This window comes from Ambystoma mexicanum, chromosome 14, assembly GCF_040938575.1.
Source record: "Ambystoma mexicanum isolate Mex_15411 chromosome 14, UKY_AmexF1_1, whole genome shotgun sequence".
In the NCBI taxonomy this organism is placed as follows: Eukaryota; Metazoa; Chordata; class Amphibia; order Caudata; family Ambystomatidae; genus Ambystoma; species Ambystoma mexicanum.
This window is the reverse complement of record NC_090940.1, coordinates 544,276,002-544,300,013: the sequence shown is the minus strand read 5'-3', so window position 1 is coordinate 544,300,013 and position 24,012 is coordinate 544,276,002. Positions and strand designations below refer to the sequence as shown.

At 46.9% G+C, this 24,012-nt stretch overlaps 1 protein-coding gene across 3 annotated transcripts in view; it reads left to right on the top strand.

The window, feature by feature from the left end:
• Positions 1 to 4,135: 4,135 nt before the first annotated feature.
• Positions 4,136 to 24,012, top strand: part of TC2N (tandem C2 domains, nuclear) — a 305,672-nt gene continuing 285,795 nt past the window's right edge. For 2 of the 3 annotated variants that reach the window (XM_069637839.1, XM_069637837.1), the window contains exon 1: positions 4,137 to 4,665. The gene's annotated coding sequence lies outside the window, so the exon portion shown is untranslated. Of the gene's footprint in view, positions 4,666 to 24,012 lie in introns of all 3 variants that reach the window. The other variant, XM_069637838.1, reaches the window with a different exon arrangement.

Sequence of the window (24,012 nt, the reverse complement as noted above, 5' to 3'; positions counted from 1 at the left end):
CAAATGAAAGAACCAACGGTTTCATTTAGCAAGCAAAACTAACCCACCTTCAATTTCAATCTCCATTTGAGTCTTTGTTGGAATCATAAAAAAGACGTTGATGATGCTAATATCATATGTATTGCTGTCTGTATGACTATGATTGTGTAAGGCAGTGCTTTCTATGGCTGCCAGTGGGATCACATGCGTCTCAGCGTCATCCGCCTCTTTCGTGACTTCCCAGGCAGTGGCATTGCTGGGGTGTTGGGGGTGCTATAGCCCTGGGTCTTTTGGTTGTAGCCCCGGATAAAAGCTCAGGAGCTACAACCAAAATGCTAGCTAGCTCTGAGTCCCAACAGTCCTGACATTGGCCTAGTGCCAGATCTTTTCCAGACCTAGCAACACCCCTGCCACGTACTATCAGAGGCATTGCCCAGAATCTGCTGTACTTGTTGCACACCTCTCTTGCTCTTACCTCTGTTTTTTGGTTTGGTTGATGATCTGCACACTATAATAAAGGGGTATTTTTTCCTCTAGGAGACCAGGTCTCTTCTTTTGCCAGGCACGTGTTTCCTAAATGCATGTTTCCTCCCCAGGTGTGGACTGACCTATAGTGAACTCTGGAGATTTTCCCAGTAGGCCTCTGCACCCTGGGCCTCTTTTGTGTGCTAACCTATTTTATTTCCAAATGTTCTCATAGGAAAAGCATTGGACTTGCTGAAAATGTGTAATATAGGGCCACTTTGAAAACTATTTCCAGGGCCTCTTTTGTTTCCCATGCCATCCCTGTTCGTGTCCAGTAGTCAAGTGATGCTGATGTTTTTGGTACTTAGGCCTTCATAACTCTTGCCGGGCAGACATTCTGTATCCCCATTTGATCCACAATAGCTTTTGGCTCCCGTTTCACTTGCTTGCATACTAGGACAGCGTTCATGTTATGTTATGTGACATATATTTGTATAGCGCCTACTTTCACTTGTATAGCCTTGAAGAGCTGTGGTGGATGAACGCCCTTTCGAAGACCACATAATCTGTGTTGAGCTGTAACGAATGTTAGTGGTAAAATAGCCAAATCGAAAGTAGGTAGAGAGTGGCTAGGTCTCTAACAGCAGCCCATATTGAAGGCGAGAGGACGGGTGCTGTGTCCAAAGTGTCATAGTGTCAACTTGTGAAAAGCTATGTGAACAGCTGGACTGAATTGTTTGTGGGATTCGGATGTATTCTATGGGTCGTAGAGCACAGAGGGTCGGGGATGATGTAGGTCTTAAGCAAGTTATTTGTCAAATAACACATATCTTAAAGTGTGCGTTGCCTGCACATGTGGACAGTTCACGTGAGCTTCCAAAGCTTTCTCATATTGTTGATTGGCACAACAGTACTCTCAATGGAAGGATAGCTTGGGGGAAATGTGCTCGTCTTGAAAGCAAGACGACGGAGAAACATAGGTTTGATCCCCGGGTCCGCGCTTAGAAACCTCTGGGTATTAAGTGCATTATAAATAACCTATCATATCATATCAATATCAGACTTTGTAGTGTCTCACATCTTCATTGGGATCTGCCACTCTGCAAGTGCTGACTAGCTCCTACAGTCAAGTCCAGGGGGGACTGGACACTTATCATTTCAGGCATTCTCCTGCTTGGCTGGCCCCATCCAGGTGACAGGGTAGCTCCGATGTTGATTTAGGGCTGCCTCCCTGTGTGTGGCCACAGAGGATTCAGACAGACCCACCACCGCATCTGTCTCATTCTTATTGGCCATTATTTGCCTGTCAGAGGTGAGGAATTTAAATTCATCCCCCATGTTCTCCAGGCTAGGCATTTGTAGACCCTTGTCCAATTTAGAGCATGGTTGTCCAACTGCAGGTCTCGAAGGCCGGGATCATGATGAGTGTTCCAGATATCCCTCATTAATATTCATGAGAAAAGATCTGCATACATTTAGAATCAGTGTTTGCAAATATAACTCATGAATATTAATGGGGGGCATCCTGAAAACCTGACATGGATCTGGCCCTCGAGGCCTGGAGTTGGACAACCCTGATTTAGAGTGAGGTCCTGCAGTAGAGCGCCAGGTTTCTATTCACCTTTAATTCACTTGGCCAGGAAAACACTCATATGGACGCAGTAATCGTTTTTGCATTCCCGCCTAAAGGCAGTGATCCCAAATGTATTGGCTAGTGTGCAAGTGGCATCAGTTGCACAGGTATTTGTGAGTCTGTCAATATCCACAGCCCCTTTAATGAGCTGGTCCTTTATACATAACCACATACATCTCAACTCTCACGCTTTTGGCGGGTGTCACACACCATGGAATTAATTCTCTCACCTGTCAAGGCCCTGAGCCGTCCATGCACTACAATGGGGTCTCATCAGGCAAAAATGAAATTCTCGGTTTCACCCTCCCTGGGGACTCAAAAAACTGATAGCCGTGCATAACAGTGGACATTACACATACTTGTCAACATTCCGGAGCATATGGGAGGGAGATGTTCCACAGAAAGGGGGAGAATTGGATTCTCCCTTGGATTGCATTGGGTTTACAATAATTTTAGGAGAGAGAAAATAAAAATTAGCAAGATTTTCTAACGAAAAATCGGAACTGTCCTGCCTAAATCGAGAGGGTTGGCGTGTATAATTAAAATGCATGCATGCTTTTTTACCCTTAAAATGCTGATTATATAACATGGTTCTCCTATTTGACTTCTTCAAGTATTTCCCTTATTCAGCCTTTTTCTCCTTCTAGTCCAAAATTAAAATGCCCATAGGTTTTTTCCTAAAATACTGATCTGATGTCTACAATGTGACTATTTTGATACTTAAACTACCCTTCGGTTTGATCCTAAACAGTGGCGTCACTAGGGGAGGGACTGGGGGGCCAGTGACTCCCTCTGAAACCCTCTGCCCCCCTTGTCCCCCCTACTTAAGGCGAGCAGTGACTGTGTTCTCTGTTCGAGGTGTTATTTGTGACACTCACTGAGGCAAATGTGTGCAGATCACATGGCAATACCCCTTTTGTCTCAAATGGAGCAGTGATTGAGCAACTAGCAGCCTCTCCCATCAGAATGTAGCCACAAAAGTGCTAATGATGGGCCATTAGTCGCTGAATTGTTTCATGCCTGCATTCTGATAGCAGGGGAGGTACAGTGGGGTGTGGGTAGTTGGTGTGCACAAAGGCCTCTCTGCTGGCGTGCTTGTGACGTCACACATTATCTTTCATAGGTGCCCCCCACTTTTGTCTGTGCCCCCCTATTTTTGTCTTTGGCCCCCTCTGTGCCCCTCCTAAATTTGATTCCTGCAGACGCCACTGATACTTAATAAAGGGGCCGTTCTTGGACCTACAAGATTCTCCTTGGTTCAGTTCACAGCTAAACATGATTCCCAGTTGCAAGGACTCAAGTGTTAATCTTCCTTATCCCCTTGCCAACTCCTTCCAATCCCTGCCTCCTTCCCATACAAATAAGAGTCCATGTTGAAAAATGCACCTGCACCTCATTCACACTAATATAATACCATTTCGGGTTAACTTACCACACCTCGAGTTGTAATTAAACTGAATTTTAGAAGACATTAAATTAGTGCGATGAATAATTTGATTAAACAAAATGTAAATAAATAGATTTCAGTTTTATTTCTACTTGCACCAAGCTACGGAATTGATAACTTCTTAAAACGAGCATTTTCTTTTTACAAACATCGATGCAAAACGTAGCACTAACAGTGGTCGAAGTGAGCGCGAGCAGTTGGGAGCGGTACTCCTCTACTTTTTAAATCAAGTTTTACTGCTCTTATACTTTTATTTTAAAAAGAAACCATTACAGAACGGTTTCGTTTTAAAATAACAGTGTAGGAAGAAGTTGAAACTTGCACTTTCAGTGCACAACACTGAACATTTGCTTAAACAACAGGTGCATGTGTTTGGGGGGGGGGGTTTATTGTGTGTGAGAGGGGGTGTGGTGATGGGGTTTGTGGGGAGTGGGTGCAGGAGAGCAGGGAACATAGTTCCACTAGTTCTTTTCGTTTTCTTCAACCACTGAGCGCTAATGTATTCCTTGGGCTGACATTGCTATGGGAACATGGCCGCCGCCTTGCCACGTGACCGCGCGGGGCGGGGCGGGGCGCGCGCTCTCCGCCCCAGCCTAGTCCTACCTCTTTCTCCATGGCTGTCCGCGCGCTGTCAGCTGTGCCGCAGCAGGTGGGAGAGTCCAGCAGCAGCTGCAGGAGAGCAAGGATGCCCGCAGCAGCCGGGACCAGCAGCCTCTTATCCCCGCGCCTCTGCACCTGCTGCGGCGGTGACCCAGGGCTCCCAGAGAACTTATCCTAACGCTGGCACCTGTAACACTGAAACTCCGGCATGTTTCCCCGGAATGCGGCACACTTTTTTTCTCCAAAACTTTGAAAGCTCTCATTTTTTCCCGATCAAGCCTTAATTCCCTTATCGTTGTTTTAAAATCCACTTTTGGAGGCTGGCTGGTTTTTCAATGGGACTCTGCCAATTGCACTTGTCACTTTTTAATTTGTGGATGTCTCTCTCACTTCTTCCACTGCCCCGGCTGTTCTTCTCTTCCCACTGAGCAGCGAGTGGGGGCACTGAGCCGGGGCACGGTTCCTGCGGGGGTGGCACCGCCGCAGTGGCGGGTGCGGAGGTTTCCAGGCCAGGAAACGATGCCAGCCGGTGACTGAGAAGGTAATCTTCATTCCGGCGTCAGATGCAAAGCAAACAATGTAACGTGTACTGTTGTCAGAGGGCGCAGACAGAGACAAGGGCGCTGTGCTCCGTGGGAGATCGGCGGGGCGCAGGGTGGCTGGCACGTGTGTGCAGCTGAGGGGCACTTTTATAAGGCACAGAATAGGGTCAGAGTTGAACTGGAATTCGGGGCCAAAACAGTGCCCAGAGAAGTTGTAACTAATATGAGTGACAGCTGTAAAACAACAGCGTAATGGAGTGCCTTAGCAGAACCAGAGTAGTACCCGAAACGGTGCCAAGGCAGTGCGTGCACAGAACCCGCTACCCCACTGCAATAATGCCAGGGAACTGGGTGAAGGAAAGAAAAACAAGATGCTTAAGACAGAAACAGTTAGACCAAAACAGTGCGTCCACAAAGCGACACAACACGAGTAGCTAAGAAGTGCCGACACAGAGCCAGTATGCCATCAGAGCAGTGTCATGCAATGCAAGTTGGCATCAGAAGGACTAGAAATAGCGTATGAGGGGTCAGGAGGGCTGGGAAACAAATTGAGAACAGAGCTAGGACAATTCAAGAAGACTAGAACAGTACCTAGACAGTACAAGAAGAAGAACTAAACGTCAATACAGTGCGTGTTGGAACAGTACCTTACCTGGAAAGAGCCACAGGAGCACAAGAGCATTCATCGTACAGGGCTGGGCCAGAACCTTGACAGAACACGGCAGGGGCACTTGGTATATGCCACAACGTACTCATAAGGGTCTATTCTGGCACTGTGGGTGGCTGGTTTGTACAAGTCTTTTGTTGATGTTTATTTCAAGAGGTGTTTCTGTTCATGCTCTGGGTCTAGTGCGTCTCTGGTGTCGGTGTGGTACAGTTCTGGCACTTCTGGCCTGGAGCCTGGCTCCGCTGATTTTCTCATTCTTTTCATGTCCTAGTCTTAACTTTTAAGGTCCAGGTTATCTTTATGTTGTGGTTATCGTTGCTCTGTTCCGTTTCATGCGCAGTCTCTGTTCGTTCTCTGGGTCCTTTGAACCTTTTCTTCAGACCTGTTCTGCTTTTGCTTTGGGTTGTGTCTCGCTAGTCTTTCCCACTTTTGTTCTGCCCCTGCCCGGAGCCTGTTCTGGACCTTTTCAGGCATTGTTTTTGATGTGTTCCTCTACGATTCGTTTCTGTTCTGGATCGGGGTCTTCTCAGCCTCTGTTCTGTCTTTGTCCATGTTCTGGTTCTTTTTATACTTTGCTCTGGTTCGGTTTTGTTCAACCTTCCTTGGGGTTCTGTTCTGGTTTTCCGTTTGGGCTCTGTCTCTATTTTGAGGTTGACCTGTTCTGGCACTTTACAGCCATTGTTTTTGCCCTTTTCAACTTCCGATTAGGTTCTGGTCCTGATCTGGGTATGTACTGCTTCTGTTCAGTATTGTCCATTGTCTGGTTCCATTCACCCTTTGCTCTGGTTCACTTTTGGTTTTGTTAAACCTTTCCTCTAGTTCTGACTCCCTGCAGCTTTTGCTGGGGGCATGGGGGCGTTCTGGCTCTTACCCTGTTCAACTTCTGATCAGGCCCTCTTCCCTATCCGGGACTGCCCAGCATCTCTTGCGGCTCTGGTTTGGGCCTAACTAGGCCCTGTCCTGTCCAGCCTTTTGCTCTGGTTCGGTCTGTTCTGATCATTCCTTGTCTTTCGTACTGGCTTTGGTTTTCTTCGGGCTGTTTTCTGAGTCTGTTTCGATGCAGTTAATTGGTTTGGGGTTTGTTCTATTAAGTTAAACTGGAGCTGTTCGACCGCTCCGGTCTGGTTGGCTTAGTGCTTTCTTTCCTAGTCCTGTTGGGGCTCGGTTTCGTTTTGCCTGGATCTGTTGAGGTTCTCTGATTGTACAGACTTAGTTCTGGGTCAGCTCAGCGTCTGTACTTGTGCCCGTTGTCTGTTTTTGTTGTGGTTCAGAGAGTTTGTCGGTGTTTAGTTTTGTTAAGATTTCTCTCTTTTTTTCTGTTATTGTTGTTTTTGATCTCCCTCTTTGTCCGGTGCTTTATATTTCTACGAAAGCTGCCGCTATGCCTGTTTTCATCACAAGCACCATCGCAGCTCGGGCCAGCCCCCAGTCCCCCACTATGTCCCGCTATTTCAACCTAGCCTAAAAGAAGCTTTTCATGCTCGCTCACTCTCACCTGCACAGAAAGTGCATCGACCGTCCCCCAATGGGCGGTTTCGAATCGCACACACTTGAGGCAAATGCAACTTTCTTTCGGGGTGCCAATAACCCCGATAAAATACATATATTCCGAATTTCACAGGGCTCCTTCAGTGAGCATGCATTGTTTGAGCGTTGACAAGGGGACTAAGCCCGGGAACAAAAAGCGTTACCTCATTATTAAGGAGGTCTAAAATAGCTCAGTATCCGCCTCCTCTATTGTATATAGGTGACATGTGTAAATACAACCCGCCTACCTTTACACAGTGTGGACATGCAAGTGCATGAAAGCAGAGTAACTCAATTTTGCAGCATTCTGAATAATAGGTCAGGTCCATGGCACTTGTAATACATTTACTGACCGCTGAAGGATGGAATGGCCTGAGAGTCTACTGCGCCCAACAGACTGCATATATACCTACAGTACGCAACAGTTGCATTAAACAACCACGATATTTTCCCCACAGTATGGAATACACGCTGCCGGACCATTCCATGTATGTGTTAAAAATGATACAAAAGAACTTCTTAAGTTACTTTTATACCCACACACACAAAACAATAGGCTCTATCAGGAGTTGGGCGGTAACCCGACAGTAAATCCGCCGGCATACCGGCCAACGCAATTAGCGTTACAGCAACTTGGGCCAGCGTTATTAGTGCCGGATCACACGTTGCAGTGGTGGGGTAAGTCCCCATTTTTTCGGAGTCCATGGCACTCAATAGGGCATTTCCGACGCAATTGCTGCAGCGATAATTTCGTGGCAGTAATTGCACCGACAAATGGGTGGAAATTTGGCGCTTTCACCTCCAGCTCTGAGCTGGAGGTGAATGTTCCGAGTTTACCCCGAGCTCGGGATTGGGCGGAGCAGTAATGTGGTGGTAATAGCATTGCCGCCGCTTTTTTACCGCTCCGCCCAACTCCTTCTGAGGCCCAATGACTTTGTGCCGTTTTGTATCCCTTGCGCCACAGATAATGTTCTTGGCAAGAGTGTTGTACTAGACCAGTGGCCCTTCCGCACTTTCCCATGCCACTGATGTAAGCGCGTACAGAATATCGGTGTAGGCATTGACCCAGCTGATTCAGTGGGTATGTATGTATCCTAGATCTTAACTGTTCTGATAGGTGTGCATATAGCCTTTTTAGTTTTGGCTAAAGCGCCACCTATAAGCCAAAACTATTGCACTAGAACACAGCTACATGGCATATGAGGAGGGACACAAAGCTTGTAAGTGTTGTTTGGTTATTTGCCCACCCATTGCAAACCCTATAGCCGTGCCCACCCACTTCCTGCTACTCGCCACCCAAAACACACACTCCAGGGCTCTCTTTGAGCTAACTTTATCAAACCTTTAAATCAAATGTTGCACTTGAAGTGCCTTCCAGTGTTTTTTCAAAGCAGTCTTCTGAGAGTTAATGACTTAATTGGAGTTGTACACATGCTACTGGTTTAATAAAAAAAAAGGTCTGTCTTCGGCCACTTGCACCATGCATGTCCTTCACTGAAGTCCTGTTAAAAACAAGCACTGGCAAAGCCAAGAATTTTGTCTTCTATATGAGTATTAGGCATGTGCCAGGCACTGCTATTATATGCCCAGCTATTCGCACCATTTTGCAGCTACTACCAACAATGGCCAGTTAATACCACTAAGGCAGTGCCTGGCAAAGGCCTTTCCCGTGCATACACAAAAGCCAAAATGGCGGCATTGCCAATGCTAGTTTACCAACATCAAAATGTTAGTTGGGCAGCCGGAGTGAAATTAGTTGGTGGTGTCAGTTGACTTCCCGTAGCCAATAACTGAATGTGCATGGGGGGGCTGAATGACTTTCCGAGTCCCAGGGTATGGCTGAGGCAAACAGAATATATATCGTTTTCACAGTTTAGTTGCATTCGTCATTATTTTGAAGAGGGGTTGCGAAGGGTCCACCAGGCAGGATTAAGGACCCCATTAAAGAAAGACCTACCTTTAAATTATAATTGGTTATTTATAGCATGCTTAATACCCAGAGGCACGGACCCAGGGATTGAACCTGCGTTGCTCCGCGTCGTCTTGCTTCCAAGGCGAGCACGTTGCCCCTAAGCTATCCTCCAGAGACGAAAGAGCTAATGCTTCATAGAAGGCTGTAGCACAACTCCATCCATAAAGAGGGGCATATGGGTGAGGAGCAAGACTGTGCTGTGCCATTTATTTTTGCTCTGCCATAGACATGCAGAGTAATGCGTTGGATTCCTGTAGCACTTGAGATCACGTAGGTTACATTCGGTGCCAAGATTATCTATCAGGCTGTTTGGTCCTGGGCCCCCTCTGACGTGTTCCCAATGCAAGATCGAAACAGATGCTGATCGGCCCGATCTTTAACCGAGAAGAGCGAGCATTGGCAAAGCCAACAGTTTGGGCTTTTGTGTAGGCATGGCTTTGACATTTGCCAGGTCGCTGCCTCCAGGGTACTTCATGGCCATAAGACTGCAACAGCTGGAAGAAGGTGCCGGTACCTGGACATATGATAGCAGCGCCTGGCAAATACCTATCGAATACCTATTCGCATGACAAAACTGTTGGCACTGCCAATGCTTGTTTTTAATGGGACTTCAGATGTAAGAGGACACATACTGCCACACTTGGATAAGGCGTTTTTTATTACACAACCAGATATATTTACAGCTGCAATTAGGACCTTAACTCTCAGAACCCTGCCTTCAAATAACACTGGCAGGCGCCTCACAGAAGGTGTTACTACTCAAAGAGAACACAGGGGGTGGCATTTTGGGCAGGTAATGTTTGGGCATAATGAATAGAATGATGCTGCCACGCTCCCTGCACCAGTTTACTTATAAAAGTTTATTCACTGGTTGGTAGATGCTTAGTCAGTTTACTTGTAAAAGATTTAGTCACTGGTTTAATAGCGATTCGTTCTGATAAGTGTCCAGTATGTGAGAAATGTTTCGGCCGGTGGCCTTCTTCAGAACTGGACAAGTCATAAATGTTTAATCTCCCTTCTGGGTTTAGCAATTTTCACTTTTCTTAAATGATAGAATCTTTGTACTGGTGTTCAATCACCTTGCCTGGTCCTTGGGAGTTCCGTTCTCCCTGCTGCGTTCTGTATAAATGTTTGGGCATAACCATATGGACTAGCATGGGCCGAGGCAGTCAGTGGGTATGCATTTATCCAAACAACACCCACAGACTGTACCCCCGACACATGTCATCTCTCATCCCATGACAATAGTTTCAGATACGGGTAGTATAGCTCAGTGGCAATCGCTCGTCTTGGAAACCAGACAATGCAGAGCAACACAGGTTTGAATCCCTGGTCCGCGCTTAGAAACCTCTTTGGTATTAAGTGCTTTATAAATAAAGAAGTATAAAAAATAAAAATAAACAAGCTTCTAGGCAGTGCTTTCAGTGCCACCTAAGAGCCAAAACTAAAAAGGAGGGTTGATGCCATGGAGTAGTTTTCAGCTTGGCAATGAGCATTGAGGCTGCTATTCCCTCACAACACAGAAAGATACCTTCCCTATGTGTAAGGTGGTGCTTTTGAAGGTCATCTTAATTCTGGCGCAGCGTTAAAAGAATGCATGCAACTTTTATGCATGCCTTTTACGTTTCTCCACATTTTCATTGATTTGTATGGCAGAGCGTGGGCACAGTGGAACTTCCGCCTCGCCCTCCCCATCCGCTCCACCATAGAAATCCACATGCATTACCGCCACCATCTGATTTTCATGCCGGCGGTAATGCATTGGATTCCTGCGGCATCTGCCATATTTTTACAGCTGCTAAAAGCAGGCAGATTCTACAGGAATCCACTGTAAAGGCCTATAAACATTTTGCAATACGATATTGAAGCAAAATGGAAGATTAATGGCTTTTTTGCCTCTTTTTACTCCTTTTTAGTTTGAGCTATTGGGGGCGCTCAAGCCAAAACTATTGCCTTGGACTACAGCTAGGAGAAAGGGGACATGTGAGGAGGGACACACAGCTTGTGGGTGTTTGGTTATTTATCCACCCATTGACTGCCAAAGGCCATGTTAATCCCTATGGCATTCCTAGCCACTACCTGCCCCTCCCCACCCAAAACACTCCCGCCTGGGACCTCTTTGAGCTCATCAGTAACATCAAACTTTGGACTGCCAGAGTTACTTCTAAACAGTCTGCTTAGAGTTAATAGCTTAATTACAGCTGTAAATGGCTACTGTTGTAATAGAAATGTCTTAGCCAAGTGTGCCTTCAGCCACTTGATTTATAACTCTTCTGTGCACTGAAGTCCTGTTAAAAACAAGGAATGACAAAGCCAACAGTTCTGGCTTGACGTATTACAAAGGCATTTGCCAGGTACTGCCCTCCTATGTCAAGGTAATCACTCATATTTTCCAGCTGTGGCGATCTTACGTCCAGGTGTAACATTATATCAGTGTCTAGTAAATGCCTATCCTGTACCTACACAAAAGCCCAAACTGTTGACTTTGACAATTCTTGTTTCAAGTGTAGTGTAAATGATAAAAAAAAAGCACATAGGGGACAACGGTGGCGGGGGTGGGCAGGGCTTCAGAAAAGGGGAGGGGGGAATTGTGAGAAAACAATTAAAGTCAAAGTAATAAAAATATGTTGAACTAAATGAACACTATCACAGTTGTTTTGACAAAACTACATAGAAGGATTTGTATGTAATTTGTACGATTTGTAAATAAATAAATAAAATAATAAATATGTGGTCAGCATAAAGGTACCCTGGTAGATACTTTCAAGGGTAGTATCTGCACATTATATGCACGTCCATGTTGCTTGTCCCAGCGTTTCCCGGCGAGGTAACCACCATGGCTGTACCTAATCCAAATCCATTTAGTCCCGCCCCTTCACCCCCAGTATAGCCCTAATTCACCAATTAAAAAATGTCTTGTCCTCTGGACAGGAACCAAGGTAGGCTGCAAGTCAGCTTGCTTTCTTCAAACTTCCTACTGCTGGGCCTTTGGAGAGAACTGGTTCCTGGTCCCTTCTACTACACTGACCCTAATTCTGTTTGTGTTCTTTTTCGTCCCGCTCCCAGTCTCTACCGCATCCGCGAAGCTTAAGAGTACGTACAGGCAATTTATGCACCCACGATTTTACATCCTCACTTCCACAAACAAGCCTCAGATGAAGAGCCAGTTCAGGCTCGAAACACGTGTCAGGCTGACCTACCATTACAAATAAATACATTATTGTATTCGTATTTTTGCATTCTTGGTGCAGTGTGTATTGGGACTTGTATGCTCACTACACTGAATGTAGGGCGAGGTTGTGGTAAGGAAGTGGACATCCCCTGGGTCTCCTGCGGGTTAAGGAAGCCTGGGCGGGAAAGAGAAGGCACCACTGCAGCCCTGCTGAATGCATGGGCAGCATGCAGGACATTGCCATGAGTGAGGGATCCCCTGAGCTCAGGCAGGAAGTAAATGCAGGCTGAAAGGGCTGGCTGGCATAATAGGCAATCTGGGTGGTGTTATATGATGGCCAAGCATCCCACTTATCGTGGGGTAGGAGTGTTGAACGGAGGTCTTTAAGTTTGTGAATTAGTGTGCAGGCCTCACCAGCAGCGGTCTGTGGAGGAGTGCGTGCACAGGAACACTGACTTTGTTGAGACCCAGTGCTTGCAAAAGTCGGAGCGAGGCTCAATGATATGCACCTAGAAAGATTTGATCTGTAACTCTCAGATTCAACAAAATCCTTAGGCTTCACCATTGACAGCAGACTGTCCTTACAGAAACACATAGCCAAGAAGCCCGAACGGTCTGGATCTAAATCTACACCCTTCTCAAAATCAAACCCTTAATTCCGCCACAGGACCTCCGGATCGTATTGCAAGACCCTCGTGATCTTGCACCTGGATGGGGGAAATGCCCTCCTGACAGGGCGTCCATCCACTCTCTTGACTCCCCCTACAAGCAGTCCACCACACTGCTGCATGTCTTCTTATGGGTGCGTGGACATTTGACCAAATCACCCCATCCTTGGCAAACTACATTGGCTGTCTCTCCCCAGCAGGATACTTTTCAAGACTGCTTGTATCATCTACAAAGCAGTCCCGAGTAGCACACCAGCATACCTGGTGGCTAAGCTCCACATGTCTGATGGGACATGCTCCTCGTGCAGCCCATCAGCTAACCGGTTTGAATCACAACTGGTCCTCAAGAAGAGGATCCGCAACCAGTCCTTCTCTTGTCACGCACCCACCCTCTGGAACTCGATCCCGGTATGGGCTCGGAATGCTCCCACAATTCTCCAATTTTGTAAGTCTCTCAAAACGTGGCCTTTTCAAGAACACTATGTCATGGAATAATCTCAGTGGACGCACAGACCACAACTCTCAGTACTGCGCTACTGTTAAAAATGCCAGACCAAACGCTGCCTACCGGCAGCCTTTACGGCACTCGACTGCTCTCGAGCTAGGTCTACGCTGTAAACTATAACATAAAAACTAAAATAATGTTTGTCAGTGCTGCACACCACAGGACGCTTGCCACCCCTATAGCGCACGGGCTCCCAATTGCTGCCATAATTAAATTCAAGATCGCCACCATTATTTGTAAATGTGTCTGTGGCATGGCCCCCAAGTATCTTGCTGGTAACATAATGTGGTATAAGCCAACCAGATAGTGGCATTCCTCTATGATGCTACTTACAGTTACACTAAGATTTAATCTGAAATTAGCAGGCTGCAAAAGTCTGGTGTCCCTGGGTGCCTCAAGCTGCAATATACTGCAGGAATCTCTTAAAGCCGAACTCACATTTGTACGCATTGGAAGGCTATTAAATGCTTTTCTGTTTCCGGCACCTTTCGTTCTCTGAGTATTTCCCTGACCGATTGATCTCGGCCACCACGTCGCACGTCTCCTCCCGGCCACCCGGTACAGCTGGTACCGTTCCTCTGTCCCCCTCTGTATCCTACCCCGCACTGTATAGCTGTTCTGCTGTTGCCACTTAAAAGCGCTCTGTTATGCATCTGTATTTTTGTATACCTCTGTAAAGTGCTCCGTTATATATCTGTGTTGGTGTATACCTGTCATGATGCCTGCCCCCGGAAGACCAGACCAGGCCCAGCAGCCCCGGAAGCAGGCATCATGCCACTTGGAGCATGCCCAAAAGCCCCAGTTAGTGGCTGTTTGGGTACAGTCCTGGCGCCTATGGCGCCAGGCTCATAAAGATAAAGTCAGTCCTGGCGCCATGGGCGCCAGGCTCATTATTGATAACTTACCTGAAGCAGACCATGCTGCATACTCACCTGAGTCAGTCCATGCTGCATGAAGACTCAAGCCAAATGAGGCTTAGGAGGGACTATTTTACTGAAGGGACTATTTTGTTACTTGGGCGGGGCTGTGGAAGAATACTTACCTGGATCTTCTTCCAAGGCTATTTAAACCACTCCCGGACAGCCACACATGCTTCGCGTTATTCTGCTTGCTGCAGCGTAACGGTCACCGTGTTTTCAGCAGCTCCAGTCTTCAGCCACGCCCGCTTCAGTCCTGGGACTCCTGAAACAAGAAGACAAGAAGGATAAAGGTTAGAACAGGAGTTTTAACTTTAATCCTTACCTGAATCCTGATCCATTTCGCCATGGAACTGAAAGACAGAAGTCTTTGAAGCATCGCTTCGCATTCCTACGGCGCCGCGCTGAACTCACCTGCTTGGCGGTACTTCAGCATTCCATCATGCTCTCTCCATCTCGCGGCCGCCCTCCGACACCTAAGGAGACAAAGACAGCAAGGTGAGCAAGGGGACTCTCTAAGGCTATACAAGCTACCCCCAAGGACTTACCTGATTTACCACGGGAAGTACTCACCTCATCTCGGGTCGGCGCAGTCAACTCTGCTTCTTCGCCGTACCCCGGCCCCTAAGGGGAGAAAGCAAAGACAATACCAGTTACCCCCCACAAAACGTACCTGATTTACCACGGGGGTCTCACCTCATCTCGGGTCGGTACTGTCAACTCTGCTTCATCGCCGTACCCCGGCCTCTATGGGGAAAACCACAATAGACTTACCTGAATCTTACAGAGTGAAGAGCAGACATTTGAACTCTTATGAACAATTGGACTTTAGAGTCAATACTGGAACTCACCAATTCCTCTACGCCAGTGAAGTAACTGGTCATCAACGCGCCCCTGCGGTCGACGCAGGATGGAGAGCTCATCCTTCCAAGCCATCAGGTGAGACTATGGAGGGGACATCAAGAGTGATCTGTGGGAAGACAACGGGAGTGGGGAAGGTGGGTTGACACTCAATTCCACGGGTGGTTAATTCCTCTTCTCCTTTGCAGAAGAATATGATTGCGACCAAGACAAACTAGGCTGAGCGGGCCAGTCCAGTCAGTCATCTCGGCGCTACATGTCACGCTGGTGGAAATAACAGCGGCCCAGTTCCGGTCGACGCCCCCGTGGGAACCAGGTGAGCGTAACAGAACGCGAAGCCTACCCACAAATACCCACCTGGGCGTCATGGAGACCTCGGAAACTGATCAGTTGGCCCAATCCTTAGGGGAATTAAGGGTCGAAGTGCATTCCGCCCCCCAAGAAACCAATGCCCTCAGGAGGGAACTGATAGTGTCAAAAGAACGAACTGATGAGTTGGCCAGACAACTATTACAGAGCCAGGCTGGACAAACACCTCTACAAGGACTTGGGGCAAGTCCAGCTCCTGTACCATCGAGTAACCCGGTGCAGATAAATTTACCTGGAGCCGTTCCTTTGGCTCCGCCTGACCGCTTTGCCGGAGACCCAAAAGGGTTTGCAACATTCATGAATCAATGCTGCTTGCACTTTTTATGTAGACCTGGAGCTTTCCAAAACGATTAGGCCAAGGTAGCCTTTGTGCTGTCATATCTCAGCGGAAGTGCGGCGGATTGGTCCATTCCACTAGTTAACCAGGATGACCCGATTCTTCGAGATTTCCAGGGTTTTCGAACAAGCATGGAAAGACTATTCGCCCAACACTCCCGAGGACAGGCTTTGGACAACAAACTTTTATCCCTACGTCAAGGTAACCAGGATCTTTTATCTTACATTGCAACTTTCAATAGATTAGTAGTGGAAACCGAATGGCCTGAAGCCAAGCGAATCACATTATTCCATCGAGGACTTCGAGGAGAACTCAAAGATGTTTTGGCCCAAATCGTGAACCCGTCTCAAGACTGTGCTGAATATATAGATCTAGTGGTCCAGCTGGATCACAGACTTCAAACCAGGAAGGCTGACCGAACCAAGTTTGAGAACAGGGTGTTGGTTAAAACCCACGTAAGCTCCAAGGGAGTAGATGTCTCAGAACCTATGCAAATCGGGGGGTTAAAGGACCCTTAACCCAAAAGGAGAGAGATAGAAGACGGCAACTGCAATTATGTTTATATTGCGGAACTACTGGTCATTTTCTTCGGAACTGCCCTGTAAAACCACCCAAGAAAGTTATAGGAGCAGCGGGCGAAAACCATGTGAAATCTGACTCGGGAAACGACCACGCCCGGCAAGCGTAGAGGTCCACTTGCCGAGCTTAAAGAAAGACACTCTGACCTCGCATTTCACCATACCCATGGTCCTTGTAGATCCAGAGCAGCCATCACGCATGCACGCGGTAAAGGCGTACGTAGACAGTGGAGCCATAGGAAATTACTTGGACTGGGAATTGGCTACCAGGATGAATCTATCTCTCACCCACAAGACCACGGCCGATGTTGTCACCACTGTAGATGGAACGGAAATTGCCTCTGGACCCGTAACTCATTCCACTGCAGAGATGACATTGCTGAGTCAAGATGGGCATCGAGAGGCTATGATGTTTGACTTAATCAAGGCCCCACAGTTTCAGCTGATACTGGGGATACCTTGGTTGGAAAAACATAATTCCTGTATTGATTGGCGAGAGAAGAGACTAACCTTCCCAGAATGTGCTCACACCTGCTACCCAAGGAAAACTCAAAACTCAGTCCTGGCCCCAGTAATTCCAGTAGCCATACAATTACCTGTTGAATACCAAGACTTTCAGGATGTCTTCCAAAAAGAACAGGCAAACACCTTACCACCTCACAGATCGTATGATTGTCAAATAGATCTTGTACCTGAGCACAACCACCTTGCAGCAGAATCTATGCCCTTACGGAACCCGAAAATCTTCATTTGCGCCAGTACCTAGACCAGTACCTTGCTAATGGCTTCATTCGCCCGTCCAAATCCCCTGCATCTTCAGCTTTGTTCTTCGTACCGAAAAAGGAAGGCGACCTTAGAACATGTATAGACTACCGCGCACTGAATCAGATAACCATCAAGAATCGATACCCACTGCCTTTGATCCCAGAACTACTAGACCAGGTGAAGGATGCTTGTATATACACAAAACTAGACCTTCGGGGGGCATATCATCTGGTACGTGTCAAAGAGGGTGACGAATGGAAGACTGCTTTTCGCACCAAGTACGGACTATTTGAGTACCAGGTGATGCCCTTCGGACTATGCAATGCACCAGCAGCCTTCCAGTTCTTCATGAACGATGTCCTCCGAGAGCTTATCGACGTTTGTGTGGTCGTTTACATCGACGACATTTTAGTATACTCTTTATCAGAATCTGAGCATGTAAAACACGTCCGAGCAGTCCTAGAGAAGTTACGCCAGCATAAATGATATGCTAAACTGGAAAAATGCATCTTCCACACTACGGAAGTGGAATTCCTTGGATTTATTCTGACCCCGAGAGGAATCCGGATGGATACACAAAAAGTGGATGCCATTCTTAATTGGCCTTCGCCAAGTTCAATCAAAGGAGTTCAAAGCATGCTTGGCTTTGCCAATTTCTACCGCAGGTTTATCCCGGACTTCTCGCACATTGTACATCCCATTACAACGCTATTGCGAAAAAACAAACGCTTTGTGTGGACAGAGGAAGCCGAGAACGCCTTCCAAGAGTTAAAAGCTAAATTCACATCTGCTCCCATATTAAGACACCCGCGCCCCGAGCTCCCCTACATAGTGGAAACAGATGCATCCAGTTCAGCCATGGGAGCAGTCCTTTCCCAAAAGGATCCCGAAACTAACCAGCTTCACCCAGTGGCGTTTTGGTCAAGAAAATTTTCAGCCCCCGAATTAAACTATGCCATAACCGACAAGGAGCTTCTGGCCATCAAGTCCGCCTTCAAGGCTTGGCGGCACTATCTACTGGGTGCCAGACATACCATCATGGTCATCACCGATCACCGCAACTTACAATACCTAAAGACAGCCAAAGCCCAATCTTCGCGCCAACTCCGTTGGGCATTGTTCTTCGCCGAGTTTGATTTTGTAATAACCTATCGACCAGGTTGTAAGAATGGTAAAGCAGACGTCTTGTCCCGGATTGTAATGGGAGAAGCAGAAATAACTTTAGAACCCGTACCCATAATTCCGGAACAGAGAATCCTTGGCCTGACATCCATACTGACACTGGAGGACATTCAAAACAAGATCCACCAACTCTTTGATTCCGTTGCCCTACAGGACTGGGCAAAGAAAGGTCCAGAGTACTCTGTCATCGATGATTTACCTTATTACCAAGGCCGGCTATTTTTACCGCAAAAGGAACTACAGGAACTTGTTATTTCCCATTACCATGACACCTTAATAGAAGGGCATCCGGGTATTGCAAAAACCGAAGCTAAAATTAGGAAGCAATTTTGGTGGCCCACCTGGCGAAAGGATGTCAAGTCATTTGTCATGTCTTGTGGCATTTGCGCACAAAATAAAGGGCAAAAGAAAAAACCTGCTGGATTATTGCAACCATTAGACATACCACCTACCCCTTGGCATACCTTGTCATTAGACTTCATCACGGATTTACCCCCGTACCAAGGTTACAATACCATTCTAGTTATTGTAGATCTTTTTTCTAAAATGGCCCACTTCATTCCTTTAAAAGGGATACCTTCAGCTTCAATCCTGGCCAAGGAATTCCTTGAAAATGTTGTCCGCCTGCATGGCTTTCCTTCAGTGTTAATTTCAGATCGGGGCAGTCAATTCATTTCACATTTTTGGAGGAAATGCTGCCAACTGGCACAAATTGATGTTAGGCTTTCGACCAGTCACCACCCTCAGACCGATGGTCAAACGGAGAGGACCAACCAGACTCTTGAACAGTACCTCCGTTGTATGCTACATCAGTCTGAGGGAATTGGAAAGACATCCTGTGGATCGCAGAGTATGCGTACAATAATTCCGTACACTCAAGAACTGGACAAAGTCCTTTTTTACCAATTATGGGCACCATCCTCAAACCTCGGATTTGGACTCACCCCAGCATTTAGAGATGCCCGCAGTGGACCATCTCCACGCTGTTATTACACAAGCCTTTAAAGAAGCAACCATCCATTTGCAAAAGGCTGAGGAAAAATACAAAAGGGATGCGGATCAGCACAGAAGTGAAGCTCCTCAATACCAAATAGGGGACCAAGTATGGTTAGCCACTAAGCACTTACCACTCAAGGGGACTCGGACCTTTAACCCCAGGTATTTGGGACCTTTTTCTGTCAAGGCAATTATTAACCCAGTGGCCGTCAAGTTGGACCTACCTGCTCATATGCGAATCCATCCCGTCTTCCACGTGTCTCTTTTGAAGCCAGTGCAACCAGGAACTAGGCTAACCACTCCACCTGAACCTATCCTCATAGACGGGGAGCCCGAGTTCGAAGTCAAGAATATTTTGGACTCAAAAAGAGTGAGATCAAAACTCTTTTACCTAATTGACTGGAAAGGTTATGGTCCGCAAGAAAGGTCTTGGGAACCTAGTGACCACGTGCATGCACCTCGTTTAGTGAAGAGGTTCCATCGGGAATTTCCAGACAAACCACGGCCAAGGGGGAGAACAACTTTCGGAGGGGCCTTGAGGGGGAGTGCTGTCATGATGCCTGCCCCCGGAAGACCAGACCAGGCCCAGCAGCCCCGGAAGCAGGCATCATGCCACTTGGAGCATGCCCAAAAGCCCCAGGTAGGGGCTGTTTGGGTACAGTCCTGGCGCCTATGGCGCCAGGCTCATTATTGATAACTTACCTGAAGCAGACCATGCTGCAGACCATGCTGCATACTCACCTGAGGCAGACCATGCTGCATGAAGACTCAAGCCAAATGAGGCTTAGGAGGGACTATTTTACTGAAGGGACTATTTTGTTACTTGGGCAAGGCTGTGGAAGAATACTTACCTGGATCTTCTTCCAAAGCTATTTAAACCACGCCCGGACAGCCACACGTGCTTCGCGTTATTCTGCTTGCTGCAGCGTAACGGTCACCGTGTTTTCAGCTGCTCCAGTCTTCAGCCACGCCCGCTGCAGTCCTGGGACTCCTGAAACAAGAAGACAAGAAGGATAAAGGTTAGAACAGGAGTTTTAACTTTAATCCTTACCTGAATCCTGATCCATTTCGCCATGGAACTGAAAGACAGAAGTCTTTGAAGCATCGCTTCGCATTCCTACGGCGCCGCGCTGAACTCACCTGCTTGGCGGTACTTCAGCATTCCATCACGCTCTCTCCATCTCGCGGCCGCCCTCCGACACCTAAGGAGACAAAGACAGCAAGGTGAGCAAGGGGACTCTCTAAGGCTATACAAGCTACCCCCAAGGACTTACCTGATTTACCACGGGAAGTACTCACCTCATCTCGGGTCGGCGCAGTCAACTCTGCTTCTTCGCCGTACCCCGGCCCCTAAGGGGAGAAAGCAAAGACAATACCAGTTACCCCCCACAAAACTTACCGGATTTACCACGGGGGTCTCACCTCATCTCGGGTCGGCACAGTCAACTCTGCTTCATCGCCGTACCCCGGTCCCTAAGGGGAAAACCACAATAGACTTACCTGAATCTTACCGAGTGCCATTTGGAAATCTTTGAGTGGATTAATCGGCAACCTGCAAGGAATCGGACAGAGTGAAGAGCAGACATTTGAACTCTTATGAACAATTGGACTTTAGAGTCAATACTGGAACTCACCAATTCCTCTACGCCAGTGAAGTAACTGGTCATCAACGCGCCCCTGCGGTCGACGCAGGATGGAGAGCTCATCCTTCCAAACCATCAGGTGAGACTAAGGAGGGGACATCAAGAGTGATCTGTGGGAAGACAACGGGAGTGGGGAAGGTGGGTTGACACTCAATTCCACGGGTGGTTAATTCCTCTTCTCCTTTGCAGAAGAATATTCTTGCGAGCCAGACAAACTAGGCTGAGCGGGCCAGTCCAGTCAGTCATCTCGGCGCTACACGTCACGCTGGTGGAAATAACAGCGGCCCAGTTCCGGTCGACGCCCCCGTGGGAACCAGGTGAGCGTAACAATACCTCTGTAAAGCGCTATTTTGCTTCTCGAAGCCAAGTCTGTGCTCAATAAATACCATAATTATAATAATAATAATAATCTCAGCCTGCTTTCCTTTTTAAACTGGTTTCACAGTGCTTTCATTCCTTAGGGTTGTTGCCATACTTCCACGGGTAGACTATTTTAATGCTCTCCTAGGTGGGGAAATAAAGTAGACGTTCAGAAATTGCAAAAAATACAGAATGCCGCAGTACGCATCATACATCAGCTGAGCCGTGCTGAACCTACCTCTGCGGCACGGAGGGATCTGCACTGGCTGCCTGTTTTTAGCAAGGATCCGGTTCAAGTTGTTGACCATCCGTCATAGATGTGTCTTTGGTAATGCCCCGATGTACCTTAAGGCTAGATTGAACGTCTATTGCCCAAAAAGGAACCTTCGATCCGACAAGGCTTGCTGCGTAGAAGTTGATCACATAAAAAGACCCTGTGGAAACGACCATGCCCTCCACGCACTGGCAGCACGAGCCTGGAACGCCTTACCGGAACTTCTCCGTTGGGAAGAAAACCACCTGGTGTTCAGGAAATTGTTGAAGACCACTTTGAGTAATACTGGGAACTTGTCGGCTCACATTCTTTGTTAAGGGTGCCTGGATGCCTTCGGCTTTGGCGCGATATAAATCCGTAAACATAACATAACATAACAAGCACTTCATTAAAACTTTAAAAAATATATAACATATGCACCATATGCATAAGGTCATGCCTATTGGATAACACTTAATCCATAATATAGGTTTGCTGGGATTTGCACTCATGACGAGGGTGGGGATATGGCCAGAGGGCCCAATTCTTTGTGATATGAACGGGAATTATAAATTGGAGGAACCAGCAGTGGTTGACGTGGAAAGCCTTTGAGGCGGAAATAAGGAGCTGAAATGCTTAGTTTCCAACAGTCTTAAAGGCTAGAGGTCATTTAAGAAGGCAAAGGAGAAATACATTGACCTGTCTCTACAGCTTGGAAAGTGTTTCTCAAAGAGCCATCGGAGCAAATTCAGGACTGTGAATTGCTGTGACTAGGGTCGATTTTGGCAATTACAGGAAGACCATCAGGGTCACAATGGCATGCAAGGGCCCACCTAGCACTTGCATGTTGTTTCAACCCCTGCATGCAATTTTAAACCTTCACAAGGTGGAGGGGAGAAGGCAAAAGTAAAAGCGAGGCAAACTCTGTCTCCGAAAGAATTGAAATGCTGCCTTGAAAGGCGCTTTGCAGGTATCGTTTACGGAAGGATTCCTATGGAATCAGTCAGTTCTTGACCAGGTGCAAAACTGAGACAGGGGCCAATGGAATCCATTTGTTGTACACCCGCATGAAAATCTCACGCAGGCTTAAAACGAAATGCAATCACGAGATGGAGGAGGCCTGCACGACGGAGATCGTATTTTATCCCTGTGCTCCTCGTCCTCCATGTCACTGCAAGAAAACGGGGAATAGCAGGAAATGGGGGCATAAAAGCATCTACTCATCTATTTCCTGCTTCACCCCATTAAAAACGAGGCTGCACGCCTTACCTATTCGTGTGGAGAAGGTTGGGCACATGGTGGAGGGGATGAATAGGATCATGGTTAGGGACATCCTATAACTGTGCAAAAATTCAGCTCCTCTTTGGATTTACCTGATGGTTAGCTTTGTGAGTAGACGTTTTGCTTAGCAGGATAAAATGCGTTCCGAAAGGGGAGTGTGTTTGCTGTATAGCTGACTCTTTCTGGGGTGAAATTCCCATTTCATTGGAGTTGGGAAAGACCTCAGTCTTTTTTTTGTGCTTTATTTCACTTTTAATGGGAAAGCTTCTTTAACCCCTTTCATGTGCATTCTATTCCTCTGCTTGCTCGGTTTTCATACCTGTGTTTTTTGAGAACTGCCTCAGAGGTCTGTTGGCACTTGAAAGAATTAAACATGTAATTGGGGAGAACATTGGATGCTCTATGCAGTAGTGAAGATTCACCAAACAAACTTGGCTTTAAAATGTATGCTCTAAATTGACCTGAAGAAGGATGGCTAAAAAATGGTCTGAGCCGAAACTCTTCTTCTTTTTAAAAAAAGATGCATGTGCAACTAGTATATAATCAGGGTGCGGAATTTGTTGTCGCCACTAGCCATTGGCTAGTGGTAATTGACTCTTGGTGGGTAAAACATTGCATGCTATATGTATGCATAGAATTGAGGTGGCAAGAAACTTTTTATGGCTGGCAAGAAGCTTGTAACTTGAATGCTTTGGACTGTTTAATCACTCTGGGAAATGTTGGCACAAGTGGTGTAAGCACACTTCTTAGAAGAGTGGTCTGCAAACTTTGGCTCTCCAGATGTTTTTGACTACAATTCCCATCAGCCTTAGCAAACAGTCAATAATAATAGTAATTGTTGTTTTTGTAGAGCGCTTAATACCAGAGTGTGGTTTCTGTGCGCAGGATCAGGATTTGAACCAGTGTTGCACTGCGTTATCTTGTTTCCAAGACAAATGCGTTGCCCCCGAGCTATCCTTCCTCCACGGATGCTGTGCGATTCTGGGAGTCAAAGGCTTAATACATCTGGAGAGCCGCACAGTGCAGACATGTGTTGGAGATTGCCTGTATAATGATACAGTATATGCATTTTTGTATATTTAACAACTGCAAATAAAACAGTTTTGAAAATGATTTTCCTGTTCATGTTTTTCTTTACCCACAAAAGCAGTAGAAGTCGTCCTTCAGTATAGAAGCACAATCCCAATAAACCCTGAAGACATACGTTTAAAGAAACACAAATAAACTCCCTGCACTAAAACCCTTGCCCTGCAGCAACTTTTACTGCATTCCTGAACAAAAAAAAATTAAACA